Source organism: Arvicanthis niloticus, chromosome 2 (assembly GCF_011762505.2).
Source record: "Arvicanthis niloticus isolate mArvNil1 chromosome 2, mArvNil1.pat.X, whole genome shotgun sequence".
NCBI classification, from domain to species: Eukaryota; Metazoa; Chordata; class Mammalia; order Rodentia; family Muridae; genus Arvicanthis; species Arvicanthis niloticus.
This window is the reverse complement of record NC_047659.1, coordinates 90,852,629-90,869,978: the sequence shown is the minus strand read 5'-3', so window position 1 is coordinate 90,869,978 and position 17,350 is coordinate 90,852,629. Positions and strand designations below refer to the sequence as shown.

The following is a 17,350-nucleotide window of genomic DNA, read 5'->3' as shown; positions in this document are numbered from 1 at the left end:
TGTGTGATTTACTAGTGACTGTTACTCATCCAAGTGCTGAAAATCCTCAAGTCCTTTAGCAGTCAGGTAATGAAAGCCAGTAGCTTATTTCTATTTGACAACAGCCTATCTTGAAATTTTTAACATCTTTCTCTTTGCCTAGGAGTAGAGGGACACCTCTTCTTTCTGATATAGGAATCTACTTTTTAGATGGAGTCTTGTATTCCAGGCTAGCTTCAAACCAGTTACATAGTCAAGACTCTGAATTGATCCCTCAGTCTCCACTTCCCAAATGCTAGGAGTACAGATATACACCACTCTATATCTATTTTGAAATCTATTTACATATACTCTGTCTTTATATGGAGTGCTTTCTTTCCTACAACGAGGGTCTTAAAGATCAAACCTAGGTCAGGCTTAGCAACAAATAAATGTCTGTATCTGCTATTTTATGGCCCAATTTTTTTTTTTTTTAAAAGATACTGTTAAACCTTGTTAGTTATCCAAACCATTATTATCTTAATGACTTTGGCGCCAGGCAGTGGTGGTGCACGCCTTTAATCCCAGCACTTGGGAGGCAGAGGCAGGTGGATTTCTGAGTTAGAGGAGAGCCTGGTCTAGAGTGAGTTCCAGGACAGCCAGGGCTACACAGAGAAACCCTGTCTCGAAAAAAAACAAAAACAAAAAAAAAAGACTTCGGCTTTTGGCTTTAGTGTATTCTTCCTGTACAAACTCCTGTACCAGAAACATGGAATAAATGTGCAGGCTGAAGTACAAAAAGACAAGAGAACAGTCCAAGCAAACGTCAGTACCTGTAGGGGCTCCAGGAGAGTAAGTAAGGATGCTGGAGGTCAGTGGTATAAATGGTTGGTGTGCTGCTGCCACTGGTTTGCCCCAAAGGATCTAGAACTTCACCATGACACTGAAGATCAATCCTGAGAAAGTCTGGCTTCAAACCAAACAGTCCCTGGTAGCCCTTTGCCCAGCACCTATGGGATCATGACCCAGCTCTTAAAGCCAAGTGTAACACATAATGTTACAGAATCTCTTGCTGTCTTCAGTTAAGACTAAACAAACTTGGAAATTGCTCATGGGAAGAGCTTAGTGGATTAGTTTTATCATGATCCTTTTTAGAATCTTACCAGAAACCAAGGACTTACCTCAGATGAAGCACAAAAGGGGAATGAGCATGGTTAAGTTAAATTGTGATGTTCCTTCTCTTCAGATGATTACTATTGGACAATATGGATCAGAAACCACCACCAGAAGTATTAAGAAACCCAGAAAAAAAAAAAAAAAAAAAACTGAGGTGGTGATATACAGCTTTACTCCTAGCACTCACAAGGCAGAGGCAGGAGGATCTCTGTGAGTTCAAGGCCAGTCAAAGTGACCTTGTCTCAACCTCACCCCCAGCCCAACACTAGAAAGAAAACAGAAAACTAAAGCCTACTTTAACTAAAGGGAACATGGAAAGTCTTCTTTTCCCATTGTAACTTACGTTATCTGAAATTACCCATTTCAAAGTAACAACAGACGATGAAATTTCAGTGCATTCTTTGCTCATGCTTTATTGCTAAAAATATATACATACAGGTGCAGTTTCAGACTCTCAAAACAGTTCCTTTTCCAAGAAGTCAAATTTCTTCAAAACTCCCAAAGATGCATAGATTAAGAAGCTGCCTTTTGTAGTGCTTCAAACATTCAATGAAGCTGTCACCTCATACACTGGTGGCAGGCACAGCAGAAGGTACAAGGAAGGGCAAGCGAACAGTGACACCTATGCTTGAAGGGCAGAAAATGCACCACTCTCAAGGAGATTACTATTCAATCTTTTTCATTAAAGGGGTGCTTAGGTTTAAGGTTAATGCCCAGACTAGTAATGTTTATAGACTGATAATACACTGACAAAATACTTGTCTGATCCTTGAGATAGGTGTCAGTGCTGAGGACTGGCCCCAGAGTCCAAGTGTTCTCCAAAAACTATGTCTCAAGCACAAAAGAACATTTAAATTAAGGATACAGCATACCATTCCCAAAGATGTTTGGAACATCACCAATAATCCTAATTGCATTCTGCCTTTCAAGGTACCTTATAAGCCTGAGTCTACCAAACACATCGAGTCTTGCTGTCTGAGGCTCTGACTATAGGGACTGTTAGGAAGAGATTGCTAGAAGGGAGAACTCTGACATCTTTATTGGCTGGCAGAGGGTCAGTAAGTGACAAAGAACTTCTATTTGGGATACATCATATACCTCAATTCCAATGTTTTAGTGGAAAGCAAACATCACACTGACAAGTTTAATTCAGCTCTGAAGGTTGGAAGTTACCATGCCAGTCAACATCCATAGCAAAGTACCGCAGCTAAAGTTACATTTGAAACTATTTTTCCATCATATAACATGTAAATTGGACTGAACCCAGTGAAACAGTTTTATTTAAAATCTATTTAGGTCTTTCAGACATCATAAATACTTCTCATCATTTGTCAAAACCATTTGTAGCTTGCATTTCAAAGTCAAGAAATTCTAATGCTACCACTCTGAGGTGAGTTTTTTTTTTGTTTTGTTTTTTTTTTTGTTTTTGGTAGTGCTGGGAATTGCACCCATTTTCTCAGGTAAATGTTCTGCCAGTAGATTACACTTTTGTTCCTTTCAGTATTGTAACAAACCAATACTCATTCATCCAATTAAATGTCTTTTTTGGAGGAAGAAATTCTTTTCCTGTTCATCAGGAATTAAGTTTCAGGCAAGTTACACATTTTGACCAACTCATCTAAACTAAACTCCAGTTCTACAGCTGCAAATACAGCCACAGGCACAGTCTGACAGCTCTAAGTTGTAAATATAGCCACAGCCACAGTCTGACAGCTCTATAGCTGCAAATACAGCCACAGCCACAGTCTGAGTAGCCAGACTTCTGTAGCTCGACAGAAACCTTGCTACAGGGTCCTTGCAGATGGTCAGTCAGCAGCTTCCAGAACAGATGCCGCATTACTGAACTGCAGTCTGTGTTCACTGATGCTGGAGTCTGGCCATGGCATTTAGGCTAGCTCCTGCCTGTTCAAGACCACGAATCTGGCTCAATCTATAGTTTTAAGAAACCCCAAACGTAGTCTATATAAACCTAATCAGACAAGTCCCACAGCTAGTAATTTTGCAGTGAACACTGTTATTTCTGAAGAAAGATGACTCTACTTGGCCTACTTCCCCACTCTTCTGAAACCCTGCACCGTCCTGATTACAGCAGCTTATTCAACATGCTTAGTTTATCTTTTATTTGCAAACATGCTTGGGAATAAATAGAGCTAGGAAACAGAGCTAGCACTGCTTGCTGTTTTCCTAACAGTTTGAATGTCTTGTGGTTGCCCCTTGTTTATCTTATACTTCCAATTTTCAATGGAAGTAAGACAATCTTTAATTAGAAAATAGAAGTAATTCAAACAATAAAACCAAGCTATTGGTTTAAGTATCTATTGCTTCATTATTGATAAATGCATATATAAAATGACTAATAATTACCTAACAACAAAAAATTTCAACCATGCATTAGAATGTTAGCATTCTAGAATCAGTTATGGGCCTGCAACTATTGCTTACACTTCCAATCAGGCCTGGTTTTAATAAACATGCAAACCCTTTGATTCCAAATCTTGGGAAAAAGCAATGATACATGCAAAACTTCAACTGAATATGTCAGTCAAATTCCTCAGAGATGCAGTCAGGTAATCTACTATAACGCTGCTTCAAAACAAGTCACACACAAAAAAGCTAAACTTAAGACTTCTGTTTGGTTCTAAAAGGTTTATCTAGAAATCCTGGCCCTTGGAAGGTAAAGAATAAGTGTAAAACCCTGGGAAAAAGGAACTGAGGTGATCGTCTTTATGGAACAAGTTTTCTTGGCCACTTACTGAGAGCTGGAGGGTGGTGAGGGTACTTGGGCAGAATGGTTTCTTTTCTGATTCGTATTAATGAACAGCTCCCTGGGAAAAGTTGAGGAGCAGAGCTAAAACAGTGTAAACAAAAGCAGTAATGCCCTGAAATTCAACATAGCCCTCTGCATCTTAAAACTCTTGGCCAAATGGTTCTTCCAAAATGGTATAATTAGTAGCCAAGCAATGTTCTGAATAAAGTAGAGACAGTATGCTTGCACCTACAGCACCATGAGAATGTAAACCCTGAAGGCTGGGGGGAGGGGTGTCTTTTTCATATTTTGCATATCACAGGTACATAAAGAGTAAACAAGAGACTACAGTAAGACTGAATACTAATTAACCACATATTTTGAGACCACAAAGTCTTGTAGCGTATTTTTGCATTTAGAACCATAAACTTGGCTGTTAAGGGTAATCTCTGATCTAACTGAATTAGCCACATCTTCATGATCATGCAGTTGTTGTGAATATTGCTTGGTTGTCCCAAAAGCTAACATGGACAGCATAGGACACCTAAAGAGAAACTACACTCAATATTGTCTTTTCCCTACCCTTAGGCTTGTAATAAAATAAGAGTCTTATATCTACAAAACTACTTTTTTACTTTTCTTCCCCTGGGAAAACAAAAGAGCACAGACCCACATCTTTTCAGGGATGTTCAAGGTGCTAAGTGGCCACAGTGAACATGAGGTAAAGGAAGTGAGGGGTGGCCCTGGTTCCATTTTACATCTCAGATAAGGAACGAGTCTGCTGGGTTCTCCTTGTTAACAGGATAGCACACTGGCCATGAGCTTATTACATACACTGATCAGATGTTCAGAAACACCCTGCCTGGGCACTGCCACTCATTCTGTTCACTTTTAATCCTAACTTCCTTGAGGCTAAGTACAGGGAAAACTCAGTAAGCTCCTGAGGCTCCCCTTCCCCCGAGACACACCAATCACACACACAAACCTTTTCCTTTTGAAACGGTAGCCAGGAACCCAATGAACAAAGGTTATATTATTTGAATAAAGCATAGGTCATTCTATATAGTAAATGACTATTAATACAAACAATTTAAGCAAGACCCTTACATGTTGGCTTCACTGGGATTCCAGATTAAGCAATAGAAAATTTTCAACAGCTGTAAACTCCAGGGAAACAAAATAGGATCTTTAACACATATATCAAAGTTGGTAATTTTTTCACGCAGATACATTCATATACATTCATAGTTTAAATGCCTTTTAACTAGGATGTGTTTTTTTTTTCTTTTGTGGAACTCTATAAAACTGCAGGGCCCCACAAACTCAACCACACAGCTTTGTGAGCACAATTAACCACACATACAGAACTATTATTGCTACAGAATTCCACCTCTTTAACATTATTAGTTCATTTATGGCTTTTGTTATTTGCAACAGGAAACGTCCTTTCCTATATACTGTGCTACTTTGTATGCATTACTTTTTCAAGGTTTTCCCCTTTGTTTCCTAAATGCTTTTCAGAAGCAGATTCTCCCAGGCGCTAACCACCTACTTGAATGAAGAGTATAAATACTTAATATTCTACGAGAGTCTGTTCCTGGGTCCCTGGATATCTAATACCAGACTCATATCTAGTTCCTATGGGGAAGTTTTACATTTCCTTTCATACTAATGTAATACATGTTAATAAATGCTACATATGCTTTTCTTTCTTTCTTTTTCTTTTGGTTTCCTGAAACAGGTCTCATATATCCCAGGCTGACCTCCAACTACTATGCAGCAGAGGATGACCGTGAACTCCTGATCTTCCTGCCTCAGCTTCCCAAATGCTGGAAGTTTACAGGTATCCACCACCACACCCAGCAGGACTCTATTTCTAACAATTATAAAAAAGGAACAAACAAACAAACAAACAAAAAATCAAAAAACCCACAACTCTCCAGAAAATGGTTACTACCAAGTTTCCTAGGCAGCTTTTAGAGGTAGGAATTCCATTTTACAGAAAACTTTATTTTTCAGAACAAAGCAACTACTTTATTTCCATAAGGAAAGTAGAAAAAAGTGAAAGCTGTCAACAATTACCAAAGGAGAGGCCAACATACTTCTTGTCAATCTACATGGGCCCCATTGAACTATCAGTTCTCATAAGAAAGACTGACTAAACACCCAAGACAGATGTGGAACTGAGCAAAGCCCAAAGTACAGGATACTCCAAACTGCTGACAAAGTTCTGCAATCAGCACACATGCTGCAAACAGGAGAGGAAATAGCCATGGAGTAAACATTCCAAAGCTATCAGCATAGCATCCCAGACATGCAAAACAGAAAATTATTTTCTGAACATAAAACAGGAAAAATGAACCCAAGACATACAATGGAAAATCAATACAAGAACAAGCTAGCTTCAAATTAAGAAAGCAAGACAAGCATGAACCCAGGCCTTGCTTTAAGGACAAAGGCAACTATTTCCAGCTACCTTGTGAGAGGCTGAGCATTCCCCCAAGCACAATGTTTCTCAGTGTGAGCCCACATTTCTGTCCAGACATTAGTTGTTTTGGCCTTTGTCTCCTATCCCCAGGGAGACTATCATAGATTCATACACAAAAAAAGTAAAGGTCTAGGATTTTCCACACTTTTTACACTACTGGTTATTATCAATATTTCATCTTGAAGTTTAAAATTATACTAAATTCATGCACTAACCCCTAACATGGCACTACAATACGCTGTCAAGCACTACTGCTTACAAAACTATACACATCTCAAAATGGAAGACATTGGTGATTTTGTTGTTCTTAAACAACTTGTAACACTTGTCCACAAGTATTAAAATATACATTATATATATATTTATATTGCACATATCCCGTTTTTGTTTAGTAACTTCAAAAGAAAAACTGCCAGCTTACATGGAGAAGGGAGGAGGCACAGCTATAAATGGAGGCACAACTCTACAATGATAGTTTTTGCTGCTATTAAGAAGAAAACCCAAGTAAGACTATAAATGGAAATGTGCCACACACCAGGCAACTAGAGCAGGGAACCACCCATGCTGTGAACACCGTTTGGTGTTAACCATGCAGGATGCAGGAGTGTCTCCGATAAAGTGCACCCACATGGAACAAGCATCTGGAACAAAGGGGTGACACTCCCCTGGTAGTGACAGCCCCTGCCCGAGGGCAAGGTGCAGGACAGCTTGGCATCTAGGAAATGTTCTCAATCACCAGCTGGTTTGTCTTCTAAATAAAAATATTAGTGGCTAGGGCACTTGAAAAATGTGGGTTATATTTTTGTTTCATTTTGAGACAGGGTTTGTCATTCAGAGTGGCTTTGATCTTTTATGGCCAATCCTCCTGCCTCAGTCTCCAAAATGCTGTAGTTACAAGTGTGAGCAACGAAGCCCAGCAATTTAGGTTACCTTTAACTTGTTATTTCTCCAGTGTTTTATCATTATTTGCTCTTATTAATAGGTTATTTATAATAAATATTTACGAAAAAGCTTTTAGCATAAATTCAAATTTGTTGCCCAATCTGACTAACCATGAATGTCCAATATTTCCTAATTTTGATCATTTCTATGACTCAAATTCACAGCACCTGCAGCACTGAGAAACCGTTCCAGAAATCAGCTCCAACAGCATCTGTTTCTAACTCATCTAACAAGCTTAAAACTCCTCTACTGGCAGCCGTTGCAAACAACGGCATCCTCTCATATAAAAGCTTGGCATCCCATGTAATAGACTTTCACTGATTGGGAAGCAAAGAGATTATTTCCACAATAGTTCCACATAGCATAACTATTAAAGCAAGAAAGGAGCATGTATCACCTCTTTTTAGAACTAGTTTTCTTGAGTTATTCCCCTCCCCCCCCCGAATTTCCTTTAAATCTATAGTGACTAGCAGCTAGATCCACACTTCTTATCAGATCTGCTTTTCTTATTTGAAGCTTGATTCAGATCCCAAATGTCTTTTGAGACTATAGTGAACCAACCACAGGACTGGGAACATTGCTCCTGAGGCCCATTCTCTGATAAGACAGCTCAACTCAAACTGTGAAAATTTACCTGAGTCACAGAATTTCAGAATACATTATCACCTAGAAAAACATCTGTCCAAGTACCCATCTTGGGTTGAAGGAAGTTATTTATACTTTTATAAAAAAAAAATGCAACTACATGATGTAAAAATGTTAAAAAGTCAGACAATGCTACATTGGACAGCTTTGCTTCTTTTTCTTACAATAAAGGATTTATATGCCAAGCCTTAGTTTTCCCTTCATTCCTGTAAGTCCCACCACATCACCCTGACAGACCACATATGCCGGCTCCCTTCCAGCCACATGGAAAGCCAGTCTCACATGTTCCATGTGATTCCACAAAAGGAATATAAAAGAGGGTATTACTGGACTCCATTTTTTTTTCCTGCTGGTTTTGAGTCTCATCATGACGTCCAAGCTGGCCCTGAACATCTGATCTTCCTGCCTTGGCCTCCCACGAACTGGCAGTACAGGGTGAGCATCACCTCATCCTATGTTTTCTTCCCACTCTGAACTAGCCACAGGCCCAGCTGGTCCTTCCTGAGCAGGATTAAAAAAAAGCAAAGCAAAACAGACAAAACCCAAACATTTAAGACTATCAAACTGTCCAAAGCCTTCTTATAAACAACAGGTTTCTTCTTCAAGAGAAAAATCTTGTTTAAAAACTGTGGATTTATACACATAAAACTGTAATGGTTTCACTCCCATATGAAACTAAACCTGGTTTCTGCTTTTATCCTATCTTGTTTTTGTCCAGGAAATCTGTCAAAGAGTGAGCCAGAACTTAGATAACATTTCTTTTACCTCAAATTATATTAAATATTTGGAATTTACCTCTGCTGTTTCAACTGTGCTTATAATAGTGTTAAAAATGGAAGACATTTTAAAAAAAAACCTGAAGTCACCCACATTTGGTATTTGTTCAGTCTTCTTGTTTGGATCTTTGAAAAAGAAAACAATTCACGCCACATAACCTAAGCACTTTTTTCACATTCAACATCTTCCTTCTACTTGCAAACAGTGTCTTTATAATTAAAAAACTGCAGAGGACCCAAGTCAGTTGTTTATTTTCTTCTTGAAGTCAACAGGGCAGCTGCATCCTCAGGGCTTTTCTGTGTTGAGTCTGACATGAAATAAAAGAAAAGCAGTCTTTGCATCCTAAACCATGGAGGTAATCTGTCGAAAGATACCGCATCTCACTGGGGAAAGTAACGGGATGGAAGAACCAGGACATCTCACTGAGCAGTCCACACAGGAACTCCTGGAAACACAAATCAAATGGAAAATAGGAAGACTGGGACAGGCACTTCTATATAAATTTACTTGTAAAATCAGTATTTAAAACATACACATATAGGTGCATACAAATAGTTTAGCGTGTGTTCACTTATAGCCTGTAGGACTGAGGCTGGGGCATAAGAATTACAGCACATAAAGTCTGGATGACTTTATGTAGTGAGTCTTTAACACAAACAAACAAATGACATCTTTTCTAACCCTCAAATAGGAACTTTGTGGGCTGGAGAGATGGCTCAGCAGTTAAGAACACTTAGCTGTCAAAGGACCCTAGTTCAGTTTCCAGCATTACACACGGATCCATTACACAGAGCACACACACATGTAGGGAAAAATTCATAAATACGAGATAAAACAAAAAAAATTTTTGGCTTAAGCCTCTATAATCCTAGAACTGGAGAATGAGAAGCCTCCTTCTCTATGTACAGGAGTGCATACAGACACACACATAAAGAAATGTAGTTTATAAGAAACTCTCTGGATAACATACTGACAACACATATTAAAGAACAACAAAAAGAGACCCACAAAAAAGGGTATGGGGTGGGGAGAACAGACACAGAAATCAGTGTGAACCCTAGTTATGTTGACACAGGTGCACAAGTCCACGCCCCCACGTGACGTCTCACAGCCTCTCATAGTTCCAGCACTCTCTTCTGACTTCCATGGGCACCAGACATACATGTGCTGGACATACACACAGGCAAAACACTCATATGCATAAAACATATAAATATTATATAAAAACAAACAACTGAAAGCTGGGGTTGATAATGCTTAGAAAGCAAGGTCTGGGGTTTACTTTCTCGGATTTTTTTTTTTTTTTTTTTTTGAGGAGAGGTTGCTTTGTTTTTTGAGATGGGGTCTCACTGATCGTCTTCTCCAACTCTCTGTATAGAGCAGACTGGCTTTTACCTCACAGACATCTGCTGCCTGCCTCTCTGTATCAGAGGTCCTAGTTTTGATCCTTACTACCTCAAAATAAATAGGACTGAAGTGGGAGCTGAGCACATGGCTCATTGTCTTCGTGTTTCTACTGCTGTGAAGAAACACCAGGCCGGGCGGTGGTGGCGCACGCCTTTAATCCCAGCACCTAGGAGGCAGAGGCAGGCGGATTTCTGAGTTCGAGGCCAGCCTGGTCTACAGAGTGAGTTCCAGGTCAGCCAGGGCTACACAGAGAAACCCTGTCTCGAAAAACCAAAAAAAAAAAAAAAAAAAAAAAAAAAAAGAAACACCAGGACCATGGCAACTCTCATAAAGGAAAACATTAATTGGGGCTGGCCAGCTTACATACTTCAGAAGTTTAGTCCATTATCATCATGAAAAGAAGCATGGCAGACATGGTGCGGGAGAAGGTGCTGAGAGTTCTGTATCTGGATCCACAGGCAGCAGAAGGAGACCATCACACTAGGCCTGGCTTGAGCATATGAGACCTCAGAACTGTTCCACAATGACTCACCGCCTCCAACAAGGCCATACTTCCCAATAGCGCCACTCTCTATGAGTAGTCTATGGGTGCCGTTTCCTTGCAAGCCACCATACATAGGTGAGTGCACGTTGTCAACGTAAAAAGCTTCATGCAACAGCACATGCACATAACCCCTGTGTGGGAGGCAGCACACGGGAGGATCGCTAGCAGGGCTAACTAATTTGCCAGTCTAGCCCAAAACTGGTTAGCTCTAGATTTTGTAAGGCAACTATCTCAAAAAATAAGGTGGGGAACCCATGAGGAAGACAGCTGTCACCCACGTCTAGCCTCTAGAGCACACTGTAACACATATGTGCACATATGTGTTACATACACACCAAGTAATGCTCAGCAACACTTAGTTTTTAATCAGTTTATATTCAATTTCATTAAATCTGCATGTTGTCTGTACACAATGAAAGTTATTGGTTGGGAAAGCGATTTATCATCTTACACACTGTAACTGCTTTGGTTAAAAAACAAAATAGAGCCGGGCGGTGGTGGCGCATGCCTTTAATCCCAGCACTTGGGAGGCAGAGGCAGGTGGATTTCTGAGTTCGAGGCCAGCCTGGTCTACAGAGTGAGTTCCAGGACAGCCAGGGCTACACAGAGAAACCCTGTCTCAAAAACCAAACAGACAAACAAAAACAAAAACAAAAAAAACAAAACAAAACAAACAAACAAAAAAAAAAACAAAAACAAAAACAAAAACAAAAATAGAGGGCTGGAGAGATGGCTCAGTGCTTAAGAGTACTGACTGATCTTCCAGGGGGCCTGAGTTCAATTCCAGCAACCACAAGGTGACTCATAACCATCTCTGTAATGGGATCTGATGCCCTCTTCTGGTGTGTCTGAAGACAGTGACAGTGTGCTCACATAAAATAAATAAATAAATAAATAAATAAATAAATAAATAAAAAACAACCCCCCCCCCAAAACAGAAGCCAGCATTATGGTTCTCTGTGTGTGTACACATTGTGCAATAGATAATAATTAGCAATAACTAGGTCTTGTGGGTTTTATTTATTAACACAAATGTCTTGCTATATAGCCCAGACTCTGTTTCCCACCGCAGCTTCCCAAGTCCCAAGAGCTGGGAATAAAGGCAGTGCCATAGTATCTGGCTTATACTTATTTTTACCTTCATCTTCTGATGCTGTTAACAGTTTAGTGTTTTGCTTCTGTGGAGCCCTTTTCAAGCTGCCACAACAGTACTTAGAATGATTATCCCATTACTACTTACTTGCCAAGTCCTGAGTTCAGAATGTTGAGCTGAATATAAAAGCACCTAAGGTCAGGAAAATGTTCATTTTGTGTGATAAGGTTCCTAAAAATAAAAAGAACATGAAAATAAGTGTCTTGGCTTCTTTTTTTTACCACTGTGATAAGACACCATGTCCAAGGTAATTAATAAAAAAAAACCATTTAGTTGTGCTTACAGTCCCAGAGGGTTAGAGTTCAAAGGTGGCACACAAAGGCGTGGTGGCAGCAACAGGTAAGCTTGCATCTCTAACAGCAAGCAGGAGGAGAGGAAGACCCAACAGGACTGGCTCTGAGTCTGTGAAACCTCAAAGCCTGACCCCAGTGATACAAAACCTCTAACAAGGCCAGACCTCCTAATCCTTTCCAAAAAGTTCCACCTACTGGGGATCAAGTATTCAAATGTATGAGTGGGGGGGGGGGCAAACCACCAAAGTAAGGACATACATATCCTTTACTGATGCTACAAGTATTAGTATACAAAGATATTCCAACCAAACCATTCTAAAGCAAATTCACTCTCATAAGTATTCCAAAGGAATAATCATAATGTCACTTTCTATAAACCTGTAGTGGAATTAATGTTTAAAAATATCAACATTTTTGGAGAAGTAGTTCTGAGGCTTTTATGCAACTCTCTAAATTTATGATACTGTAGAGTCTTTCTGGAGAGGAAAGAAACTGTAATTCTGCATGAAACCTCCAGTATTTTATAGCTGCCTTTTACTGCAAAGCAAAAGACTTTTGCTTTTAGTGCAAATACATTTTCCTCTCTAAGATGAGGAAGAATGTTATATACCATTTCTCTGTCTGGCTCATACCTGTTTTCTTCTACTGGTGGATCAGATTAAGAAACAAAAACTACTCGTGCTAAAGGGGAGGGGTTTTGTTTTTTGGTTTTTTCACCCTCTGCTGTCAGCTCTGCTAAATCTAGGGCTAACAAAAAACATAATCTATCACCAACACTCACATTATGATACTTCCATTCGAACTGGCTCTCACTAATATGTCAGTTTATTTTTGAAACAAGATTTTTGATAGATGTAAATTCTCGTCCTGAGCACCAACACACCCAGCAAACGTCTCACCAATCCAGAAACCAGAAGCACAGACGTTCCTAGAATTTAACTGACCAATAAAAATAAGGGGGCTTCCAATTACAAAATTACAAAAAAATTAAACAAGAATCAAATACAAACATTTTGATAGTACTACAACTGTCACTGGTGTACACCAACGACATAAATGAGATTCCAGCAGTATTTCCAAAACTATAGTTCTAAAAAAGAGAAAAAGTAAAGCATCGTAAGCCATTTCCCTTGATTCTGGGTAAGAAATCAACATCGGTGAATTCCACTGAGACCTGTTTGCAGAAATTAATGCGCCATTAGGACATTACCAGGACGCACAAGGACAAAGCTGCTTACTACGGTCATAAAAGTTTGGCAGGTGCGAGAATGAGGTAAAGGCTGCAAGAGCCTATCTGTAACACACATACTCAAATGAAAATACCAGAGGGAGTCTTTTACAGCAAATCTCAAGGTCAACGCCCCAGGGACACAAAATACCCAGCTGCAACAGGCCTGTTAACCGATGACGCCTTCGGTAAAGGGTCGCTGTGGGAGTTACAAACAATACAGATTCTTAGAAAAATAAACCGGAGGTGCACACAGCGGCTTCCAGATACAGCCTGTGTATGTGCAACTCGGAGAACCAGGGTAAAGCACACAACGGCCAAAGCGAAGGGCACCAGGAAGGGCGTAGAGCGCGGGTAAGGGAAGGACGGGCCACATACCCGGAGGCGGCTGCGGGCTGCGAATGGAAAGCCCCGTGAGGCCCAGGCCCCGCCGGCTCTCTCACTATGCTCGCCGCTACCCCGTCCTAGGTTGTGCCGCCCCACTAGCTGCTCGTCACCCGGTAGACAGACGGCCTTCTCAGCTCACCTCACACGGTTCAGCACAAGTACTCCGCTTCTCGCCGGAGGCCTGCCCCGGGCCCGCAGGCCAGCTGCCCGGGGCACGCCTCACTCCGCCATCTTCGCTCCTTCTCTAGTCCGCCAACCTAGGGGCGGGGGCGCAAAAGACTCCACCCCACCCCCGGATGCTGATTGGACAGCACCTTGCTCGCGCGCTCATTTTCCATCGCAGATTGGCTGGAAAGTACATCAATCAATCCCTCTTTGGATTTTTTTTTTTTTTTTTTTTTTTTTTTTTTTTGGTTGGAGCCTAGTGCTCCAGTTGAAGTTAATGAGGAAAAGGGTTATTGTAATCCACTTGAGGAAAAGCATTCCACACGGAGGCAGTCTCACTTTTTAGTAAGATAGTGCGGCAAGGCCAAATGACTATTTTAAACTATCCATACTGTTAACATATACTGTTACTAGTAATTCCTCTCTTGGCCTAAAGGATTTTTATCCCCGGACTAACACTACACCCAGAGGAACAATTTCATGATGTCAGGTCTTTTGACTTTGACCCATTTAGACTGAACATTGCCTGCTGTTTAAAGGTCAATACAGTAGCGAGTTTTCCTCACCTGGACCTGCACGCTGAATGAGAAAATGTTAAATGGCATTTGTTGTTTCTTCCAGCTGTAGGATTTAGAGATCCTCTAGCGGTGTTTCCAGGAGAGATAGTGAAGGCAATAGTGTTTCCAGAAGAGATAGTGAAGTTTCCAGAGAAAACTTCAGAGATAGTGAAGGCAATAGACTCTTCGAGGTGATGACAAACGTTCTTCTGGGCAAGCAGTGCTTTCTAAACAACGGGGTTATCACTAGGCCATTTATTAAATCCAAATTCCTATGCTTCCCTCTGTGGTAAAGATGCTATGTCATACAAAGACAAAACACAGTTAGTTGTCTATTGAATCTATTGGATAGTAATATATTATTATTAGAATGTTAGAACCTATTGAATATTTTTAAAAGAACCTATTGAATAATAATAAATTCAAAAGCTACACTGATTTATTGGCTGCAACTTGCCAAGCAGCCTTGATTTTCCTTTGTAGCTGGGCTGGTGGCAGAGACTTGTGTATCCCAGAATGGCCTCAAATTTGCAATGTAGCAGAATGACCACATGGGTTATGTCCTGAATCTCAAGTTAGCAACAATGTCCTCCACCCAAACACATTACACTACACAGTATGTATAAGTGTATGTATATGTATATTGTATATCTGCACAGAATATACTACAGGAATGCCTTCAAAGGATTACACAAACCTCTGTTCAATAAGGTTTTACTACATCCAGACAGAGCTGATACAAATGGGAAAAGTCATCACAGTTAGATATTAATGAACTCATTTAGAAAGACACAGCATACTGAAGCCAGCTGAGGGGCCAGGTGAGCTTCAGAGGAGGAATATGGTCAGGTACAAGAGTGAGTAGGGACAGACAGATGCACAGATAAAGTAATTCAAGTGAGCAATATCAAGCAATGAGGCTGGTGCTAAGCTGAAGCACTGCCCAAAGAAATGGCAGAAATAGCCTTGTCTGTCCTTAACTCACGTAACCAGAGGCTCAGATGATAGTGGGCAGGGCTGTCACCATTGAATCATGGTGCAGTGTCCTTCCTATTTATATGGGGCATGGTAATTCTCCTGCTTGATTTGTGTGTGTGTGTGTGTGTGTGTGTGTGTGTGTATAGTGAAAATTCAGACTTCATGCATATAAGACAAGCACTCATCAGAGCTATATCTGTTTAATACATCCAGATCCAACATCCTCCTGGCCTCTACTAGCACCAAGCATGCACACAGTGCATATTGCCTATAGATACATGTAGGAAACACACATACATATAAAACAAATTAATCTTTAAAAAGGTCAAATAAATAGGCCTTGTAATATGTGAAAGATGATGTAACATATTCAGTTCATGTATTTCGAATTTAAATACATTTTTTAGATTTATTTTATGTAAACAAATGTTTTCCCTGCATTTATGCACATACATGCTTGCTTGGTGCCTGAAGAGGGTGTCAGATCACGTGCATCTGGAGTCAGGGATCATTGTGAATCATCATGTCAGGGCTAAGACTCATGCCTGAGTCCCCACATAAGCAAAAGGGACTCTAACTGCTGAGCTATCTCTCCAGCGTGTACTTCACCCCTCTAGCAATCCTCCAACCTCTGCCATCTAAATCCCAACTTATTTGGTTAAGTTTATAGTTTTTATTTTTCTTGAAAATTTTTACTTTTAAAAATTGGGGCTGGGGTAGTGGTGGTGCCCGCCTTTAATCCCAACACTTCAGAGGCAAAGGTAGGTGGATTTCTCTGAGTTTGAGGCCAGCCTGGTCAACAGAGTGGCTTTCAGAATAGCTGGGACCATATAAAGAAACCTTGTCCCCTCTGCAACCCCCTCCCCCAAAACTGGGGCTGAAGAATACCACACAGTCGTAATTATTGTAGCACTGTATTAATTATTTTGTTTTCTAAGACAGGGTTTCTCGCCAGGCAGTTGTTTGTTTGTTTTTTTTGTTTTGTTTTGTTTTTTGTTTTTTGTTTTTTTTGAGACAGGGTTTCTCTGTGTAGCCCTGGGTGTGTTAGAACTTGCTCTGTAGACCAGTAGACCAGGCTGGCCTCCAACTCACAGAGATCTGCCTGCTTCCTCCTCCCAAGTGCTAGGACTAAAGGCATGCACCACCACTGCCAGGCTGTAAGTAAATCTTGAAATTGATTTCTCCAGTATTGTTAACTCTGATTTACATTATTTGTATACGGTATTCAACTATAATCCAACTAATTTTCTTTCATTTTAACCTTACAAATCATATCAACAACACTGTGCTGTGCCCAGGTTATGGATCTGACTGGTGACTGGAACTTCTGTAGCAAAGCCATATTGTTTGTTCTTACAGAGAACATTTCATTTCCCAGCAGCTAAGTGCTGGCTCACAACCACCTGTAACTACAGTTTCAGAGGACGTGATACCTCTTCTGGACATTGCATGCACATGGTGCACAAATGTCCATGCAAGCACTCATACACATAAAAAGAAATAAATTTTAAAAGATGATCTTGCAGTGCTGGCGGCCCTGCCTCCACCTCCCATGCTGAAATGTGTGACAGCATACCTAGCTTTTTAGTGTTGGGCCTGAAACCTCGAACCCTGCATGTTAAGCAAGCATTCTACCAACCAAGCTGTGTCCTCGGCTCTATTTATTTTCTATTTTAAAATTAATTTTTAAATGCACTGGCTAGTTTTGTCAACTTGACACATTTAGAGTTACCTGGGAAGAGGGAACCTTGATTGAAAAATTGCCTCCACCAGATTGGCCTGTGGACATGTCTGTCAGGGACATTTCCTTGATTAATGATGGATATAGGAGGGCTGAGCTCATTGTGCATGCTGCCATGCCTGGAGAGGTGGATCTGTGCTGTGTAAGAAAGCAAGATGATCGAGT

The 17,350-nt window shown here is 40.5% G+C and overlaps 1 long non-coding RNA gene across 1 annotated transcript; it reads right to left on the bottom strand.

The window, feature by feature from the left end:
• Positions 1 to 1,521: 1,521 nt before the first annotated feature.
• LOC117703522 (uncharacterized) lies at positions 1,522 to 14,017 on the bottom strand. The gene is made up of 3 exons (XR_004606173.2): positions 13,884 to 14,017; positions 11,924 to 12,007; positions 1,522 to 9,177 (listed from the first exon to the last, which is right to left on the bottom strand). It is a non-coding gene; the product is annotated as an uncharacterized LOC117703522 (long non-coding RNA).
• Between the last annotated feature and the right edge of the window lie 3,333 nt (positions 14,018 to 17,350).